Source organism: Schistocerca gregaria, chromosome X, assembly GCF_023897955.1.
Source record: "Schistocerca gregaria isolate iqSchGreg1 chromosome X, iqSchGreg1.2, whole genome shotgun sequence".
Taxonomy (NCBI): domain Eukaryota; kingdom Metazoa; phylum Arthropoda; class Insecta; order Orthoptera; family Acrididae; genus Schistocerca; species Schistocerca gregaria.
Genome location: NC_064931.1, coordinates 871,974,168 through 871,986,460, shown reverse-complemented (window position 1 = coordinate 871,986,460; position 12,293 = coordinate 871,974,168). Strand labels below are relative to the sequence as shown.

The 12,293-nt window shown below is 36.9% G+C and overlaps 1 long non-coding RNA gene across 1 annotated transcript in view; it reads right to left on the bottom strand.

Annotated features, from left to right (window-relative positions):
• Nucleotides 1-235: 235 nt before the first annotated feature.
• Nucleotides 236-12,293, bottom strand: part of LOC126299385 (uncharacterized) — a 29,103-nt gene continuing 17,045 nt past the window's right edge. The window contains exons 2-3 of the long non-coding RNA XR_007552794.1: nucleotides 1,722-2,021; nucleotides 236-395 (exon numbers count right to left, since the gene is read on the bottom strand). This is a non-coding gene — a long non-coding RNA (uncharacterized LOC126299385). The remainder of the gene's footprint in view (nucleotides 396-1,721; nucleotides 2,022-12,293) is intronic.

The window sequence follows — 12,293 nt, the reverse complement described above, 5'->3', positions numbered from 1 at the left end:
TATTCGCAAATGTGAAAGAATTAGCAGAGTTGTAGGTGGGGCTGCTTCAAAAATAGGTTGACAGGGACCAGAAAAGGGAGGAAGAGCTGTACTGGTTAAAGAAAGAGCATACTCAAAATTAGGTTCAAAAAATAAAAACAAATTATTTCAGAATAAAAGTATATTCATCTATATAAATTTTTTATTTTATTTTCATTTAATTCAATAAGAAATCTAAAAAATTATAGAAACTGTCTCTTGTGCATGTTGTCCATGTCATACACATCCTTTTAATAATCTTGCTGGCTGTCCCCTTGCCAGTACCAATTAAGTTTCCAGTGGACAGAAGGAAAGCACCAGAGGTAAAATATTTGAGTGTCTGCAGTAGCTGGTTCATTGGAGGAACAGAGTCATTTCTGAAAGAAAGAAAAGAACGGCATGAGACAGTTCAAGAGAAATTTAAAATTATAACTTGCCAGCCACTCCATAGACTGTAGTGATTATTTAGATTCAAGAATTAAAGATTCCTTTTAGCTGAATGACATGTACCTATTTATTATAACACAAAGATAACAAACAGTTTATGATAAATTTGGATGTAGTCTGAGGAGGACTGAGTTTCATGTTAATTTTATTACTTAGTTTGAGTAAACAAAATTAATTTATATGTTTATGAGAATAATGGTAGGTGGTGGACAATTTTGTTGCTTTGAAGCATTCACTAAATGATGGAAAGTTGTTGTCCCGCGAGAGATAAGAGTGAACAATATTTTCTGCTATAAATGTGCTTGAGTGAACTGGGAACTTCTTTTTACATTAAACTATCATTCTAAATCATCTATTTCAGAGAAATAGTACTTTACACAAGTACAATACAAAATATTTCAATTAAGTTTCCTACAACTAGCCATAATTTGACGTAAAGGAGGACAGTGAAAATAACTTGTTATTCAAGGAAAGTGAAAAACATAGCAATCCAGGCATTCCCTCCACATGCTACAGCTACGCAGATTCAATAACTAGTTTCTTGTTCTGCTCTTGTAACCTACATATATAGCAATTATTTTATGGTAAATATGGGTGGTCTTATGTGGATAAGACTAGTAATGCAGAAACCCATTAGCTATGTTCTGTAACTGGTGAAGCATAATCTCTTTTCTAAAAGAGAAAAAGCGCTATCTTTCCTCTTAACATTACTGTGTCAAGCTTAGCCTGAGTAAGCACAATTAGTCCACATACTTCAGTGAATAATGGCAGGTGGGAGACAAAGTTGTTGGTTTGAAGCATAGCTGGGCCTGTTATCGTAATATTTTCACCAAGGGGCTTAAATTTGTTCTAACACTGATGTGATGTTTACAAAAAGGAGCATTCTCATTAGAAAAAAGTGGAACAATATTTTCTGCTATTGACGTAGTGTGGCTGAGTGATATTAACCCAGTACTGTTTTATCAAAATGTTTTGCAGCTCGAAAACTCGATGTTTTGTCTAAAACAGAAAATGCTTTTAATACAATTAGTATACAGAACTGGTGTGGTTTTTGTCCGCTAAGTAAAACTAGCCAGTCCTTTCCACTGTAATGATTGTAATACAGTCGGGTAAACAAGGGCGATTTTTGGACAAATCATCATTTTAATGTGCCTGATTTACGTACATAACATGACAGAATACACAAAATGTGGAAATCAAATGCATGTTACTACAAATAAACAGTATTAATTAAGAAAGCAGAGAAATAGTCTCACCTGTTCGTCATAAGCAGCAGATTTTCATGTACAAGATTGAAAAGACAAAGTGCGGCTTCTTTTGATAAGCAAGCTCTGGATATAAATTCGGAATCGGGGTCGTCTGACACTCTCCCCAGTCTCATGAATAGTTCAGCCAAAATCCCATCATCACTGTCTGCATCTGTCATTTTTCCTGCCATCTTGAAAACTTATTCTCCGGTTAAGCTGGCTAACCAGCCAGAAATCGCCCATTAAGAATGAGTTTATTCTTTCATTAGGCGTTATTCTAGGTTCGTACAATGTGTTGCCCGTGCTATTCTGGAAATAGAGCATAACCAGCTGTTAACTGGAGACTGTACAACCAGCCCTAGGGTGAATAAGTTTCTTCAGTGATAAATCGTTGATCTTGCACAGTCACTGCTCATTTCAATTACTAGGCCTACTTTGTTGTATTCTAAGGCAGAGTGTCGATTTTCTCCACCTTTGATTAGTGTTATGTCATCAGCACACAGTACATTATCACATACCATGTAATTTGGGAAGTCATTGTCATGCATAATGAACAGGAAAGGCCCAAGCAATGAGCCTTGTGAGATTCTCTCTTTATTTTCATGGGTGTTAACATTTCATCTTTTGCCTTTACTAATTGTACCCTGTTACTTAAATGTGACTGAAATAGTTGTAATGGCTTATCTACAACACCATAATGTTTTAGACTTTTTGTCATTATATCATGTGTGACAGAGACAAAGGCTTTGCTTAAATCTACACAAGTGAGTTTCTTGTTCTCAAATGCTTCGTAATTATATCTTTTTTAGGACACACTCTACTGCTTTTGTTGTTGATCGCTGAGACCAAAAGCCAAACTGGCTGTTATTCTATAATTTGTTACTTTCAAAATAATGGTAAATTTGCATATGCAAATGGTTTTCTGTGAATTTTAATATAATGGGAACTATTGATATGGATCTATAGTTGCCATTGTTCTTTCTTGTAATTTCGAAGTGTAAATGTAATTTTCAGACATTCAGGGAACACTCTTTCATAGAAAACATAATTTGCTAGATACATTAGTGGTGTCACGATTGCAGTGGCCTTGTATTTAATAATATTTCTATTAACCCCATAGTAAGGCTCTGTTTTTGAGTTTTTAAGTTTATTTCTAGGTTTCATGATGTTACCTGAGGTGATTTTTGTGCATGAGAATTTTTTCGTTGCTAGTTTTTGTTGCTTAGCTACAGACACTACAGATGAAAATTATTATAATTATTTTCAGTGAATGAAGGATGGGGGCTGGCGTATTTTATAAAGTATTCATTAAGGGTACTGCAAACTATTGGGACTGTGGTTTGCTCTTTGCTCATATTTATCTCACTTTTTGTAGCATCCCAAGCTGATTGAAAACTGTTTTTTGAACCTTTGATATATTCATGGTTTAGTTTACCTTTAGCTGATTTTATTCCCTATTTATACAAAGTATTGAGGGTCATATGTGTTGCCTGGCTTCCTCACTTTTACCAGTATTATTTCTGTGCATAAGAAACATTATCCTCATTTTCTAAAGCCCTGGAGTGTACCACTTGTTAGAGTACTGTATTTTCTGTCTGTCACTAGGGATGCATCTTTTTGTAACAAGTGGACAGTGCTTATCTGTTACATTTTTAACTATTAATAAAAAATAGAGAACACTCATGAAGATTTTTTTATATTATGCATTACATTTGGCTATTCTCCTACTTTCAGTTTATATTCCAATTGCTTGATAGTCCTCTCATTTAATATTCTGTATGTGAGTAACTGTTTAGTACTCTCAAGTGAATTTAAAACTAGACAATTTAAGGTTATGTATAATTACATGTACGTATCTTTTCAATAAAGAGTTTTCACCATTTGAATAATCTTTTATATTGTATTTTTTGCTGACTTCGACAAAGCAGCTGACAAAGTTACTCCATTTCTAAACATTTTGACATCGCTGTTTGCAGTTTTTTAATATATTTTTTTAAATATATAAATGTTTTTTTTTCATTTGTCAAGTCTCAACAACTTCCAAAGCTAGCGATCACAATGATTCATTTTCGTACACATCTGTTAATGCAGCAATTTAAAGACACATTAAAAGTGATGAAACTGTACCCATTGATGGTACAAATATGGCAAGTTGCATCTTGTTTACAACAACCACATAGGAAGTCATTATCATTATGCTTGTTAACTATGTTGATACAGAAGTGCTGATAGATTTGTGAGTGAGTTTTGCCTTCTCAAAATGGGAATGATTTGAGAAACTTTATAGACCAAGCTGTTCTATATTGAGAGATAGGTCACTTACAAAGATCATAAATTGTTCTTATGGTTGGGGAAATTTGAGATGAAAATGTAATAGTATTGTGACAATAATGAGAACTACACATTTCTAAAAGGAACTTACAGAGATAAGTACTGGAGCTTACGAAAGGTGAAAAATGAAGACATAAGTACAAGGGTTTATGGAAGAGTATTAGACACGTTCAGGTTAAAATGTAGAGGAAGGCAGATGCTATAAATTTAAGATTTAAAGAATGTGTATGACTTTACGCACAGAGATTTTTGCAGGGACAGAATAATATTTGAACAGCAGGAAACTTCTTAATGCTTTACTCTGATGGTGTAGTAGATGGCATTTAGTAAAACAATCTGTCCACAATTCAAAGTATTCTTTATAAAGAGATGAATGGCCATTGTGTACAAAAATTATATTGATGTTAGTATTGCAGTTATTAATAAGGGATTATTTAATCATGAACTACACAGTGCCATTTTGCCTCTGAAAAAATCTCTGTGTCCAGAGTCACACACATTCTGTGGATCTTAATTTTAGAGCATACCTGCCTTCTACAATTTCCACCAGAGGGAAGAATGCAGTATTAGGTTGTACAGGTTCTTCAGAGCTTTCTTTTGGATAGCACCCATGTCTGACAGCACCATAGAAAAGATCTGTGCAGGCTTACATTTTATGATCAAAAATATCCAGACGCCCATATGTAATGTGAAATTGACCACTAGATGTCACGAGAGGCAGATCTACCAGTATAAAAGAAGGTGTTGAGTATTGTGTTGTCAGTAGAGAAGCAATAACAGCCTAATGGTCGGTCAAGGGAGCTCTGTGTCTTCAAATGTGGACTAGTCATTGTACGTCACCTGAATAAAAGATCCATCAGGGACTTTCAAGCCTTATAAAGCTACCCAATTTGACTGTTGGTGATATAATTGTGGAATGGAAGTGTGAAGGAGAAACGACAGCTTAACCAATCTGGATAGACTTCATGTATTGACAGAAAGGAACTGTCGAGCATTGTGGAGAGTGGTTGTAAAAAGTTGCATGAAATATGTGGAGGGAACCACCCATGAGTTCAGAAGTGCTAGCAGCAGTCCAGCTAACACAATAGCTGTGCATAGACAATTAAAAGGAGTGGGATGAAGCAGCACCTTATAAGCCTCACATTTCTGTAGTCAATGCTACACGAACCTTGAGGTAATCTGAAGAGCGAAGCCAGTGGACTGTATATGACTGGAAACAAGTGATCTGGAATGATGAATCACACTGTACCCTGTGTCAGTCTGATAGAAGAGTTTGTATTACGTGAATGCCTTGAGAACATAACCTGCCAACAGTGAGGTACAGAGGAGGAGGTGTTACAATATGGGGGTCTTTCTCGTGGTTAGGGTGTGGTCCTCTTGTTGCTCTATAGAAAACGCTAAATATCGAAGGATATGAACACATGTTACAACATAGTGTTCTGCACACAATAGAGGAGCAGTTGAAAATGATGATTGTATTAGCATGACAATGTGTCCTGTCATAAAGCAGCGTCTGTGAGGCAACGATTTGTGGACAATAACTCCTGACATTGACTGCTCTGCCCAGAATCCTGACGAGGAGGAGGAGGAGGAGATGATGTTAGTTTAATGTTGCATCCATAATGAGGTCAAGAGACAATGCAGAAGCTCGGGTTATGGGAGGATGGGGAAGGAAGTTGGCACGCTCTTTTCAAAGGAACCATCCTGTCATTTGCCTGGAGCGATTAGGGAAATCATGAAAAACCTAAATCTGAATAGCCAATTGGGGATTTGAACCCACGTCAAGTGCATTGTGCTAACCACTGCGCCACCTCACTCAGTCCAGTGCCCTGACCTCACTCCAATGGAACACCTTTTGGAGTAAGTGAGAACTTCTACGTACCCCTGTATCCAACATCACTACTACCTTGTCTGGTTTTGGCTCTTAAGTAAGGATGTGCAGTCATCCCTTCACAGATATTCTGACAACTCACTGAAAATGTCTCCATCAGAGTTCAGTCTATCATGCAGATGAGGGGTGGATACATCCCATATTTATGTTCACTAATAGGTGATTGGGTATTTTTGATAATGTATGTTTCCACATGGCATTTACCTCATGTTGCAGATTTCTTTATTTCGACATGTCATTTAAGTGGTTTGCTTACAGTGATGTCTATGAGTAAGATGACTTGCTCAGTTAAAATCAAACAAAAAAGTTCGATTACATTGTATTGCTTAGTCAATTGACATGCTGCATTTTCAGCAAATTTGGTATTTGTCAGTTTTGACAACAGTGAGTGGACAGAATCTGTGACTCCTTCATTAATTTGCATAGCTATCTCAAGTTTTGGTGAATAATTACTTCATCATGCCTTTTTAAATATACTGTAAATCCCACAGTTTTATCCATATGTAATACACTATCTGATCAGAGGTATCTAGACACCTATTAGCGGACATTAATATGTGGTGTGCCTACCCTTCATGTTTATGACAGCTCGAACTCTGCCGGAGGCTCCTTCAATGAAGTGTCTTAAGTCTGTGGAGGAATGCCAGCCCATTACCCCTCAATAGCTGAAACCAGAAAAGGTAGTGTTACAGCAATATCAGAACTTGAGTCCGCCTTGATGCAAAACACCTTGTTATTCTTTTATTTCTTTATTTTCCCAAACTAGCTTTGGTGACAAATATCACCAACATCAATGGGTTTTTTAAATCTAAAACATGCAGAAAATAGCATGGTTATACAAAAACAGTGGCACATTATTACATTTTTACTATTAGTTTTTTGAAATATAGTTTACTATAGATACTTTCATACTACCTTATTTATTGTATGCTACACCATGTTTCTGAGAATTTTATTTGCTGTTTGCGACATATTTTCTGTGCGCTTTTTTGTTGTTGCCGTTTTTACTCATTGAACATCATGTCGTCTGCAACTTACACAGTTGTCAGATCACCATAGGATATAGTGTGTGTCATCACTCCGAACAGCATGTTTCCAGGCATGTATTGTACAAAGGTCGCACTCTTTACATCACCTCAAGTTCTACTTAGGACTGACTGCAGAATGCGTGGCTAATGCAGTGCTGCTCGACCATTGTACCCTATTCTTTTTAATTCCATACACAAAGTCATTGTGCTATCTGGACTGCTGGCAGCAGTTTTGAAATCACGGATGATTCCTTCCACTGACTTCATGCAATTTTTACAGCCACCTCTAACCCCCCACCCCCACCATCCCCATAACGTTCAATGGCCCCAGTTTGTAAGTACTTGAGGTCTGCCTAAGGTTACCATAGTACCCATTTTATTTGGGACACCAGTTTTTGAGACTCTTCCCCAACCTCAACTCAGTTTTGGAATTTTTTGCAAAACCACCCATTTTTAGTATATAATAAAAACATGTTATTTACTTATCATTTCAATTTATTTTGACTCCTGGCTCTAGCAGCAATCATCCAGGAAATTTGTCGCACTTTTAGTAACTGCTTAGTAAATGTATTTTACTATGATTTGTGTTCTCTGTAGTGGGTCTTTGCTGAACCCTGCTTAAAGTTTACACTTCTTTTTCTCTTTAACCTTTATTTTGTTTTCGCTTTTATGAAGGCACAGTAAAGACAAGAGTCTACATATACTGAAACCTGGACCAACTAGTGTGTACTATAAGATACACAGTATATCAGTATACGAATCATAATGCCAAAAACTTACTACAAGTGTAAGTTTAAGGATGAATTTCCTTTTCTGCACTAGGGTAGAACAGACATAGAAGCAGAATGCACACTATGCAGGTGACTAATTGATTTGTATAATTGTATTGTTACTTATTTCTCTATTTGATTATACATTTTTCAATGAATATCTACACATAAATACTGTATTTTTCTTGTTAATTACGAATTTTTCATCAGTGTGATGGACATAAGCTCAATTCTCATTGACTTACAATGTCACTATTGTAGTGTGTTCTATATAAATTAGAGATAAATAATTTTATGGTGGCACTGTATAGTTTTGTATTAGGACAAAATTTTAAATCTTATTCTTGTTTTAGGTGCTATTTTTCCATCTCACATGGAGGGCATTCTGGTATATTAAACCATAATGTGACAAAGAACCACAAGAAAAATAAAACTGTACAGGATGCAACTCAAACTGTAACTATTTTCCCCCCAGAATCACTATTGACACTAATCTAAAAATTACAGCAGCAGAAGCTGCACATTCATCTCACACCATTAAATACCACCAGGACTTTAACTCCATAGATTCCACCAGCAAACTTATCAAAAAACTTTCTGTGGACCCAATACTGCAGCAAATTTTGCATGTGCAATGACAAAATTATTGTGAGACAATAGTGACCAAAGTGATTGCACCTGACTGTCTCAATGAATTAAAATCAGTATTAGAGTTAGTTCATTTTGTTAGTACAGTATTGATTCCAGTAAACATAGAAATGTAAAGTTCTGCCCCCCACCATTACTTTAGTTTTTTTCTCCATCTGAAGGTGATATGCAGACTAAACTTATTGATTTGCAATCTCTCCATAAAGAAATACCCAACAAAGTTGCACAGTACATTTTGAAAGTACTTAATAACCACAATCTCTTAAGAAAGGTAGTTCCTTTTGGGTAAGGCAATGCTGATGTAAATTTTTGATGCAGAAGTATTTGTACATAACATATTTTCAATCTACACTGTACATTGTAAGAGCTCACAAGTTAGTGGAATTCTGTCAGTTTGGAGGAACAGAATGCAAGGCAGTTTTGTCTCACTGTAAACCAAGACATATGTCACTTGCACCTGCAAATGAGAGGATACTGTAGATATGTGATGTCCTAAAAAGTTATTTCTTATCTGAACAAAACTGTCTTGCAACTATTAGGTTCTCTTTAGAAAATCCATTAGCAGACATCCAGTTATGGATTGTACACAGTATTATGTGATCTTTTAGCAAAAACAAATTCTACACATTGAAAGTGAGAAGTCTACTGTTTTATAGAACACTACCTCTAGTTTGCATGAAAGGCAGAAAACCACTTTGTCCCTTTAAAAGTAAAGGATTGTGATGATAGAAATTTAGTTAAAGCCTTTGAAAGTGAAATGTGCTCTTTTCACACTGTTAGTTTCAATTATATTAATAAATGAGTGACCTGGCACTGTGTCATACCTGTGTTCCATTGGTCGACTGGAAAAAAGAGACAGCGAGGCAATTAGTGGAAAAAACTGTATTATTTTTAAGAGGTGCTGATGTTATTACTGATGACTTTGTATTCTGTGATGAAATTAGTGCTTTAACACTGTAGTACATGATGAAAACTACAACATTGATAGGGAAAAAATGTTACTGAGAAATAGTACCAATACATGAGTAGCAGTGTTGATTGCAATGAATTGCCATACCTGCACACAACGCAGCTGTAGAGGGAATATTTTCTCTGCTGAATGTTCAGTGGAGAGATGAAGAGAATAAACTAACTGTTGAAAATTTAAAGTTGTTATTCGTTGCACTTTACAACATGAAAAATGTACATATGCCAAGTGCTATGGCAGAATTAGCTGTAAAAAAGATTTCCTAAAAAACGTCTAAGAACGTTAAAATATGAAATTTAAGTCACATTATCTGAGTTTGCTCAGATTTTGGACATAAAAAAATTGCAACCCCAAGTCTGCCTGTTGTTGGTTTCACTGTGGCTGTTCCTATGTGTTTACACTTTACGACCACATCATCAACAGTTTACTTGGGCAGCTTTTATAGGGTTGAAATCTCCTTAAGATTTTGTTACTTAGGTAACATCCCATGACTAGCCCACATTCAAAGAGAGTGAGCTGTCATGACTGATCCATTCTGCTGTTACAGATTGTCAACTGAGTACTGACAACACAATACTCTCTGTCTCCTTTTTTACTGGTGGGTCCACCTCTCGCGACACCCAGTGGTCAAGTCTGCGTTACATATGTGTGATAGGGCAATGTATGTGATATGATCTTCTGGTCCTCACACTTTCTGTAGCTATCATCTCTTACTTTCTCGTTCAGTATATACATCTGGCAGTTCCTCCTACAGTGTCGCAATCTTGTACAACTGCCCTAAATCCATGAGTTTCTACATGAAAATCTGCATTCGTCAACTCATTATTAGTTGCTTGCAAATCGCCATGATCATGGATGAGGTCGTTTTTTCCTAACCCAGCGTAATATATTGTTGTCAATTAGTTCTATCCTGGACTTTGAGATTGTTTTGCAGGGTCCAATGGCTCTAAGCACTATGGGACTGTACATCTGAGGTCATCAGTCCCCTGGACTTAGAACTACTTAAACCTAACTAACCTAAGGGCATTTCACACATCTATGCCCGAGGCAGGATTCGAACCTGCGACCGTACCAGCAGAGCGGTTTCGGACTGAAGTGTTTTGGAGGTTTCTGCCAGAATGAGCTGTGTGTAATTAGCGTATGAACTTACTGTTGTTTTATGCAGTGATTAGATAGCGCTAACACTTCTTCTGATTCCAAAGAACGTTTACGTGCAGCTACTCAATATTTGTTAGTCGCCTACCCGTTTTCCAGCGTGAGATGACCAGTATCTCAACGCTTACTTAGAATTGTGGATGTCACAATTTTTGTAAATTCCATATCTTTTTTCTGGATTTGTTTGAGGTATTTTTGTCCAGGTTATGAGGCCAACAGTGTGAGACAGCAATGCAAATGCAATTTATTAATGACACTGAAGTTGTTTTTCCATTTAGTTTCTGTTTCAAAATTGGGGAATTTCTGCTAGCACAGGCCGAAATGAACTCTACCGACAAAATTTCGGAGGTTGTTCAGTGATATTTTCTGAGTATTTCGGAATACGGCCTCATGGTCTCCAGTGACTCGTTACAGAATAATAGTGTGGTGACCAATAGATCGACTGATCGAAGTGCATTGTGTAGTGTGAACTGATATTTTTACCTGACGGGTGTCTTTTGTGTTTGTAATGTGCTTGTGTTACCGGTGTCCCTTTCAGCGTGTAGTTTCTCAATAAATTGTAGTTTTCTGTTATTGTGTATTGTTTCATCATTCGAACATAGGGTAACATCATAAAACGAATGCTACATTGGTGATTTCCCGACCTTCGGTATTTCACGTAGAATATTTACAAATGGGGTCAGTATTTTTGTCATCATATACAATGGATACTCCTTTGAAGACACCTATTGCAACAAACAGACAACCATTCTCTCTCTTCTCCAGCCACTGCAACTCCAACTACAAATGAGCAATCTCTCACTCTGATTCAGACCAGCAAAATGTTTCTCCTTTGCTGAACATTGGTAATGTACAACTCCTGTCATTCTGGTCAACAAGCCGTGAATTGTAGTTTCTCCGACTGAAATCGATTTTTCACTAATACCAAGTGCGTAGTGATTTCGACAGATAAGTGTTAACACTAAAACTGTTTAAAAAATATTGAGGACGTGCTACATGAACTGCCATACATCCATGAGAAAGACTCACTGATCCAACATAATTTGTTAACTCAGCGTGAACGTTTGAAAAATCTACTTTCACCTCAAACTTATGTGCAACTGAAACCTTCAAGGTTTTAACGGAACTGCACTCCTTTGCACGTAAAGCTCTTCTAACAGAAACGGCATTACATCTCACGTGGCTTAACAAACTTCCAGCCAAATTACCCCGGCTACTTAGGGAGACCTCATTACACTTCTGTCCGAATTTTTCGCCTACTTGGAGGTTTGTAATCGCTGATGACGTCGGTCCATTCTTAGGAGGTAATCTTCTCAAATTTTTGAAAGTGATGCCAAACCTAGTGAATGGCAGTAGTGGCGTAAGTGGAGTACCACCGAATTTCGATATAAAAATGACACAAATTAATTATGAAAGTTCATTATGTTGATCGATTAATTACCCTCACCCCCTGATGACGTTATGGGGTTTCTCCATCTGGCATGTGGGTTGTGTCAGGGAAATCCTTACCTACTTCCCTCCCCCTTCCCTTCCCCTTTCCCTCCCACCCATGACATAATTAAAGATGGTGGCTCAGGGGAAAATGGTGGGAAACTCATTCAGTTTGTGCCGGGCAGTTGGACTTGGAGGACTACACGACACCAGTCTCATATTTATTTAAGCAATTTCACGCCGTTTATTTCAATGCTGCATCTGCCCCATGCCCCACTGGCTGGAGAGCCCTAATTGTTTATAAGTTTAGTGGTATTTGTTTATAACAATTAAATTGGCAGGAATTGATGGTTCTATGTC